This window comes from Saccostrea cucullata, unplaced genomic scaffold (genome assembly GCF_032062105.1).
Source record: "Saccostrea cucullata isolate Sc308-1 unplaced genomic scaffold, CSIRO_AGI_Scuc_v1 ctg3840, whole genome shotgun sequence".
NCBI lineage: Eukaryota > Metazoa > Mollusca > Bivalvia > Ostreida > Ostreidae > Saccostrea > Saccostrea cuccullata.
Genome location: NW_026936602.1, coordinates 1 through 9,600, shown reverse-complemented (window position 1 = coordinate 9,600; position 9,600 = coordinate 1). Strand labels below are relative to the sequence as shown.

Genomic DNA, 9,600 nt, shown 5'->3' with positions numbered 1-9,600 from the left:
TGTCCATTTGATTTTTACTTGTTTTTTTTTTAAAGCAGATCCAAATTTCAGTCAAAATTTAGTCGAAAGATCGCCTCACATTGTAGACAGCAGAGAATACTAATTGTTGGACGTTGTGCGCGGTCCAGATTGTTTCCAATCGTCTGCGTTTATCAAACAGTACTCTACTTCTTACATGCCGTAATTAACTATTTTTGAAACAGAAGAAAAACTCTCATTGAATAGCGTGCAATTTAAAAATAACTTCTTTATTGAAATCTGGTGTGTAACGTCACTTCTGTACTCTTTTTTCCCGTCTCTGATGTATATTAACCATACCCAACACAATTTATCACATCTCCGTGCGCCGACAAAGCGTTTGACGACGTCATTTTCATCATACTCAATTTCAACGATACTATGAAAATCATGACACCAATCGTCTGTTTCTAATGATATTTATATGAAATTTTGACATAATATTAATTTTTTTATTATGGTTTCAGTGATTTCAATTTGAGTTCAATGCATTACATAGTACTAAAGAAATAAAAGCAAATGTAATAGTTATATGCGTAAATTATTCCGAATTTTGTCCGTGCGCCGACAGGCCTTATCGGCCTTCATATAAATCGTTCTTATATTATTTATATGAAATATATGTATTTAAAAATTTACAATTTTAAAGAACATTGACTATATTATGTCTCTGCAAAATTTGGTAAGTATTGGTTGCATGTTTAAAAAATTATAAACATTGTCTACGACTTTTTGGGACAACCCTCGTATGTTTGGAATATGCTGAGATAACGAACAGTATTCTCGGTCAAAGTCCTTAAACGTTACAAAAGAGACGGGAAGCAATCACGGACCTCCAAAGCATCTGAGGTGGGATATTTTTTTTTATGTAGGAATACATGTCATGTCTATAGATTGCCAGTTTATTCAAGCTTTACAGATTATTTCTTGTTTCCAATCAGTGCTTTTGAATGATTTGCAACACAAAAATTATTACATACAGGGATATAATGTCACATGCAATAATTATTGAACAATATTTCAGAGTTGCCAGTCTTAAGATTACAAGGAGCCTTTTCTGAAAATGACGAAGTCACCATTTCCTACAGTGTTGTACATGAAGGCTACCAAAAGGTACACAGTATCAAATGGACAAAAGATGGCAATCTTTTGGACTTAAATAAACCAAAATATAGTGGTGGAGATTTGGAAAGCACATGTTTGAAAATCCTCTCACCAGAAAAAGACGACATTGGGGAATATGGTTGTGAAGTACCGAGTATTTTGGGATCTGTAAAGGAATCCTTAACACTAAGTACATATTCTACGTAAATTAACTCTTATTCTCTCGATCTCTTCTCTGTATGTTATTGAGATGTGTTTTCAAACATATATTGTTAATTAATCTTGAACATTCAACATGTCACCACACGGATAGCGTTTTTATTTATGAATATTTGTGTCCATATTCGCTTTTGTTTAGGATGAATGACCGTCAACACTTAAGCTTTTCTTTTTTCTTCATATTTATTGATTTTGATAGAAACCCTTTCATTTAATTAATATGTTTCTTTAAATAATTATAATTGTCATTGCATAGCTTAAATATTTGAACAACAACTCAATCTGTGTTGAAATCTTTGCTTCTAATTTTACTCTCTGTACGTCGTCCGATAATTATATTATCAATGTTATGCATAATTTAAAAGTCATAGGCCTCGAAACCGGGATGGGGGGGGGGGCTCTAGGAAGGTTTGCATAGCCCCTAATTTTTCTTTTGCTAATGTAGCCCTTATATACGCTTTGATCATGAAAATTAGGGTTTATCTGTTTTGTTGATTTAGTCCTCCCAGAAGTTTTAATTAGCCACCCATTTTCTAGTTGCTTCCAAAGCCTATGAAATTTATAGCTAGAAAAATATAAAGATAATGAAATATATGTCCAAGTTCTTGTACAAGCAAGTACGAATCATAAGGAATGTTAATATATGATTAAAATATTCTGCTATAACGAACAGTATTCTCGATCATAGTCCTTAAGCGTCATAAAATAAAAATAGGAACAAACACGGACCTCCAAAGCATCAGAGGGGGGATAACGTTTTTTATGTAGGGATACATGTCTTGTCTATAGATTGCTAGGTTATTCAAGCTTTGAAGATTTTTTCTACTTTCCAAGTGTTGATCGTGAATGATTTGCAACAAAATTTTACACATTATATAGGCTTTGATGAAGAAAATCAGGGTTTACCTTTTTTGTTGATCTACGCCGCCCACATCTTTTAATTGGCCACGCACTTTCAATTTAATTCTAACGCCTATGAAATTTTGAGCTAAAATTTATAGATAATATACACCTATTTACTGGCTATGAGGACAATAGCAAGTTTATCGTCCCCCAAGACAGCAAACCATTTTCCGAGGCGCAGCCGAGGGAAATAGTTTGCTGTCGAGGGGGACGATGAACTTGCTATTGTCCGAATAGTCAGTATAAATAGGTGTTTTATTATACCGATGCTGACTTTACTTTTGTTACGTCATAATTTATACGTCACAATCCATGTAAAATCAGAAGTTTTCAGATGAAAAGCGAGGGAAATCGATTGTTGCCGTTGAATAGTTTGAGGACTATTCACCATGGGCAAATAGCACAAAAACTATTTCACGGTAGAGACTGTTTAGAAAAAATAGCATGTTTATTCGTCTTATTTTTATATAGAAAAAAATAAACAGAGGTATAATAATTAGATATATGTCCAAGTTTTGGTTCAACAAGTAAAATACATGAGGAATGTAAATATACGAGGGTTGTCCCAAAAAGTCGTAGACAGGGAATACAGTTTTGTTTCTCTTTGCTTTTTAAGTTTCTTTCCTTGTCATAGCAAAAAGTAACATTTTATGATCATGCAATTCAAGTTTCTTAATGATATCACATCTTATAAGAAAGTTTTGAAAAAATAAAGAAAGAATATAAGTGTACACCGGCGCACGAAAGCAAGCAAAAATTACGTATTTTATAACGCCGTGATCTCATTGTCTGCTTCACTTGGGTATTAACATTCAATAATTTTTTTAAGTGATAGACCACTCTTGATTACCGGATATATTTAAGTTCACTACTGTCCATTTGATTTTTACTTGTTTTCTTTAAGCAGATCCAAATTTCAGTCAAAATTTAGTCAAAAGATCGTCTCACATTGTAGACAGCAGAGAATACTAATTGTTGGACGTCGTGCGCGGTCCAGATTGTTTCCAATCGTCTGCGTTTATCAAACAGTACTCTACTTCTTACATGCCGTAATTAACTATTTTTGAAACAGAAGAAAAACTCTCATTGAATAGCGTGCAATTTAAAAATAACTTTTTTATTGAAATCTGGTTTGTAATGTCACTTATGTACTCTTTTTTCCCGTCTCTGATGTATATTAACCATACCCAACACAATTTATCACATCTCCGTGCGCCGACAAAGCGTTTGACGACGTCATTTTCATCATACTCAATTTCAACGATACTATGAAAATCATGACACCAATCGTCTGTTTCTAATGATATTTATATGAAATTTTGACATAATATTAATTTTTTTATTATGGTTTCAGTGATTTCAATTTGAGTTCAATGCATTACATAGTACTAAAGAAATAAAAGCAAATGTAATAGTTATATGCGTAAATTATTCCGAATTTTGTCCGTGCGCCGACAGGCCTTATCGGCCTTCATATAAATCGTTCTTATATTATTTATATGAAATATATGTATTTAAAAATTTACAATTTTAAAGAACATTGACTATATTATGTCTCTGCAAAATTTGGTAAGTATTGGTTGCATGTTTAAAAAATTATAAACATTGTCTACGACTTTTTGGGACAACCCTCGTATGTTTGGAATATGCTGAGATAACGAACAGTATTCTCGGTCAAAGTCCTTAAACGTTACAAAAGAGACGGGAAGCAATCACGGACCTCCAAAGCATCTGAGGTGGGATATTTTTTTTTATGTAGGAATACATGTCATGTCTATAGATTGCCAGTTTATTCAAGCTTTACAGATTATTTCTTGTTTCCAATCGGTGCTTTTGAATGATTTGCAACACAAAAATTATTACATACAGGGATATAATGTCACATGCAATAATTATTGAACAATATTTCAGAGTTGCCAGTCTTAAGATTACAAGGAGCCTCTTCTGAAAATGACGAAGTCACCATTTCCTACAGTGTTGTACATGAAGGCTACCAAAAGGTACACAGTATCAAATGGACAAAAGATGGCAATCTTTTGGACTTAAATAAACCAAAATATAGTGGTGGAGATTTGGAAAGCACATGTTTGAAAATCCTCTCACCAGAAAAAGACGACATTGGGGAATATGGTTGTGAAGTACCGAGTATTTTGGGATCTGTAAAGGAATCCTTAACACTAAGTACATATTCTACGTAAATTAACTCTTATTCTCTCGATCTCTTCTCTGTATGTTATTGAGATGTGTTTTCAAACATATATTGTTAATTAATCTTGAACATTCAACATGTCACCACACGGATAGCGTTTTCATTTATGAATATTTGTGTCCATATTCGCTTTTGTTTAGGATGAATGACCGTCAACACTTAAGCTTTTCTTTTTTCTTCATATTTATTGATTTTGATAGAAACCCTTTCATTTAATTAATATGTTTCTTTAAATAATTATAATTGTCATTGCATAGCTTAAATATTTGAACAACAACTCAATCTGTGTTGAAATCTTTGCTTCTAATTTTACTCTCTGTACGTCGTCCGATAATTATATTATCAATGTTATGCATAATTTAAAAGTCATAGGCCTCGAAACCGGGATGGGGGGGGGGGCTCTAGGAAGGTTTGCATAGCCCCTAATTTTTCTTTTGCTAATGTAGCCCTTATATACACTTTGATCATGAAAATTAGGGTTTATCTGTTTTGTTGATTTAGTCCTCCCAGAAGTTTTAATTAGCCACCCATTTTCTAGTTGCTTCCAAAGCCTATGAAATTTATAGCTAGAAAAATATAAAGATAATGAAATATATGTCCAAGTTCTTGTACAAGCAAGTACGAATCATAAGGAATGTTAATATATGATTAAAATATTCTGCTATAACGAACAGTATTCTCGATCATAGTCCTTAAGCGTCATAAAATAAAAATAGGAACAAACACGGACCTCCAAAGCATCAGAGGGGGGATAACGTTTTTTATGTAGGGATACATGTCTTGTCTATAGATTGCTAGGTTATTCAAGCTTTGAAGATTTTTTCTACTTTCCAAGTGTTGATCGTGAATGATTTGCAACAAAATTTTACACATTATATAGGCTTTGATGAAGAAAATCAGGGTTTACCTTTTTTGTTGATCTACGCCGCCCACATCTTTTAATTGGCCACGCACTTTCAATTTAATTCTAACGCCTATGAAATTTTGAGCTAAAATTTATAGATAATATACACCTATTTACTGGCTATCAGGACAATAGCAAGTTTATCGTCCCCCAAGACAGCAAACTATTTTCCGAGGCGCAGCCGAGGGAAATAGTTTGCTGTCGAGGGGGACGATGAACTTGCTATTGTCCGAATAGTCAGTATAAATAGGTGTTTTATTATACCGATGCTGACTTTACTTTTGTTACGTCATAATTTATACGTCACAATCCATGTAAAATCAGAAGTTTTCAGATGAAAAGCGAGGGAAATCGATTGTTGCCGTTGAATAGTTTGAGGACTATTCACCATGGGCAAATAGCACAAAAACTATTTCACGGTAGAGACTGTTTAGAAAAAATAGCATGTTTATTCGTCTTATTTTTATATAGAAAAAAATAAACAGAGGTATAATAATTAGATATATGTCCAAGTTTTGGTTCAACAAGTAAAATACATGAGGAATGTAAATATACGAGGGTTGTCCCAAAAAGTCGTAGACAGGGAATACAGTTTTGTTTCTCTTTGCTTTTTAAGTTTCTTTCCTTGTCATAGCAAAAAGTAACATTTTATGATCATGCAATTCAAGTTTCTTAATGATATCACATCTTATAAGAAAGTTTTGAAAAAATAAAGAAAGAATATAAGTGTACACCGGCGCACGAAAGCAAGCAAAAATTACGTATTTTATAACGCCGTGATCTCATTGTCTGCTTCACTTGGGTATTAACATTCAATAATTTTTTTAAGTGATAGACCACTCTTGATTACCGGATATATTTAAGTTCACTACTGTCCATTTGATTTTTACTTGTTTTTTTTTTAAAGCAGATCCAAATTTCAGTCAAAATTTAGTCGAAAGATCGCCTCACATTGTAGACAGCAGAGAATACTAATTGTTGGACGTCGTGCGCGGTCCAGATTGTTTCCAATCGTCTGCGTTTATCAAACAGTACTCTACTTCTTACATGCCGTAATTAACTATTTTTGAAACAGAAGAAAAACTCTCATTGAATAGCGTGCAATTTAAAAATAACTTCTTTATTGAAATCTGGTGTGTAACGTCACTTCTGTACTCTTTTTTCCCGTCTCTGATGTATATTAACCATACCCAACACAATTTATCACATCTCCGTGCGCCGACAAAGCGTTTGACGACGTCATTTTCATCATACTCAATTTCAACGATACTATGAAAATCATGACACCAATCGTCTGTTTCTAATGATATTTATATGAAATTTTGACATAATATTAATTTTTTTATTATGGTTTCAGTGATTTCAATTTGAGTTCAATGCATTACATAGTACTAAAGAAATAAAAGCAAATGTAATAGTTATATGCGTAAATTATTCCGAATTTTGTCCGTGCGCCGACAGGCCTTATCGGCCTTCATATAAATCGTTCTTATATTATTTATATGAAATATATGTATTTAAAAATTTACAATTTTAAAGAACATTGACTATATTATGTCTCTGCAAAATTTGGTAAGTATTGGTTGCATGTTTAAAAAATTATAAACATTGTCTACGACTTTTTGGGACAACCCTCGTATGTTTGGAATATGCTGAGATAACGAACAGTATTCTCGGTCAAAGTCCTTAAACGTTACAAAAGAGACGGGAAGCAATCACGGACCTCCAAAGCATCTGAGGTGGGATATTTTTTTTTATGTAGGAATACATGTCATGTCTATAGATTGCCAGTTTATTCAAGCTTTACAGATTATTTCTTGTTTCCAATCGGTGCTTTTGAATGATTTGCAACACAAAAATTATTACATACAGGGATATAATGTCACATGCAATAATTTTTGAACAATATTTCAGAGTTGCCAGTCTTAAGATTACAAGGAGCCTCTTCTGAAAATGACGAAGTCACCATTTCCTACAGTGTTGTACATGAAGGCTACCAAAAGGTACACAGTATCAAATGGACAAAAGATGGCAATCTTTTGGACTTAAATAAACCAAAATATAGTGGTGGAGATTTGGAAAACACATGTTTGAAAATCCTCTCACCAGAAGAAGACGACATTGGGGAATATGGTTGTGAAGTACCGAGTATTTTGGGATCTGTAAAGGAATCCTTAACACTAAGTACATATTCTACGTAAATTAACTCTTATTCTCTCGATCTCTTCTCTGTATGTTATTGAGATGTGTTTTCAAACATATATTGTTAATTAATCTTGAACATTCAACATGTCACCACACGGATAGCGTTTTTATTTATGAATATTTGTGTCCATATTCGCTTTTGTTTAGGATGAATGACCGTCAACACTTAAGCTTTTCTTTTTTCTTCATATTTATTGATTTTGATAGAAACCCTTTCATTTAATTAATATGTTTCTTTAAATAATTATAATTGTCATTGCATAGCTTAAATATTTGAACAACAACTCAATCTGTGTTGAAATCTTTGCTTCTAATTTTACTCTCTGTACGTCGTCCGATAATTATATTATCAATGTTATGCATAATTTAAAAGTCATAGGCCTCGAAACCGGGATGGGGGGGGGGCTCTAGGAAGGTTTGCATAGCCCCTAATTTTTCTTTTGCTAATGTAGCCCTTATATACACTTTGATCATGAAAATTAGGGTTTATCTGTTTTGTTGATTTAGTCCTCCCAGAAGTTTTAATTAGCCACCCATTTTCTAGTTGCTTCCAAAGCCTATGAAATTTATAGCTAGAAAAATATAAAGATAATGAAATATATGTCCAAGTTCTTGTACAAGCAAGTACGAATCATAAGGAATGTTAATATATGATTAAAATATTCTGCTATAACGAACAGTATTCTCGATCATAGTCCTTAAGCGTCATAAAATAAAAATAGGAACAAACACGGACCTCCAAAGCATCAGAGGGGGGATAACGTTTTTTATGTAGGGATACATGTCTTGTCTATAGATTGCTAGGTTATTCAAGCTTTGAAGATTTTTTCTACTTTCCAAGTGTTGATCGTGAATGATTTGCAACAAAATTTTACACATTATATAGGCTTTGATGAAGAAAATCAGGGTTTACCTTTTTTGTTGATCTACGCCGCCCACATCTTTTAATTGGCCACGCACTTTCAATTTAATTCTAACGCCTATGAAATTTTGAGCTAAAATTTATAGATAATATACACCTATTTACTGGCTATGAGGACAATAGCAAGTTTATCGTCCCCCAAGACAGCAAACTATTTTCCGAGGCGCAGCCGAGGGAAATAGTTTGCTGTCGAGGGGGACGATGAACTTGCTATTGTCCGAATAGTCAGTATAAATAGGTGTTTTATTATACCGATGCTGACTTTACTTTTGTTACGTCATAATTTATACGTCACAATCCATGTAAAATCAGAAGTTTTCAGATGAAAAGCGAGGGAAATCGATTGTTGCCGTTGAATAGTTTGAGGACTATTCACCATTGGGCAAATAGCACAAAAACTATTTCACGGTAGAGACTGTTTAGAAAAAATAGCATGTTTATTCGTCTTATTTTTATATAGAAAAAAATAAACAGAGGTATAATAATTAGATATATGTCCAAGTTTTGGTTCAACAAGTAAAATACATGAGGAATGTAAATATACGAGGGTTGTCCCAAAAAGTCGTAGACAGGGAATACAGTTTTGTTTCTCTTTGCTTTTTAAGTTTCTTTCCTTGTCATAGCAAAAAGTAACATTTTATGATCATGCAATTCAAGTTTCTTAATGATATCACATCTTATAAGAAAGTTTTGAAAAAATAAAGAAAGAATATAAGTGTACACCGGCGCACGAAAGCAAGCAAAAATTACGTATTTTATAACGCCGTGATCTCATTGTCTGCTTCACTTGGGTATTAACATTCAATAATTTTTTTAAGTGATAGACCACTCTTGATTACCGGACATATTTAAGTTCACTACTGTCCATTTGATTTTTACTTGTTTTTTTTTTAAAGCAGATCCAAATTTCAGTCAAAATTTAGTCAAAAGATCGCCTCACATTGTAGACAGCAGAGAATACTAATTGTTGGACGTCGTGCGCGGTCCAGATTGTTTCCAATCGTCTGCGTTTATCAAACAGTACTCTACTTCTTACATGCCGTAATTAACTATTTTTGAAACAGAAGAAAAACTCTCATTGAATAGCGTGCAATTTAAAAATAACTTCTTTATTGA

The 9,600-nt window shown here is 33.1% G+C and overlaps 2 long non-coding RNA genes across 2 annotated transcripts; both read left to right on the top strand.

Moving 5' to 3' along the window:
- Nucleotides 1–1,241: 1,241 nt before the first annotated feature.
- Nucleotides 1,242–4,285, top strand: LOC134245913 (uncharacterized). Its single transcript, XR_009987544.1, has 2 exons — nucleotides 1,242–1,312; nucleotides 4,156–4,285. It is a non-coding gene; the product is annotated as an uncharacterized LOC134245913 (long non-coding RNA).
- Nucleotides 4,286–4,354: 69 nt separating this feature from the next.
- On the top strand, nucleotides 4,355–7,401 carry LOC134245912 (uncharacterized). Its single transcript, XR_009987543.1, has 2 exons — nucleotides 4,355–4,425; nucleotides 7,272–7,401. It is a non-coding gene; the product is annotated as an uncharacterized LOC134245912 (long non-coding RNA).
- The last annotated feature ends 2,199 nt before the right edge of the window (nucleotides 7,402–9,600 follow it).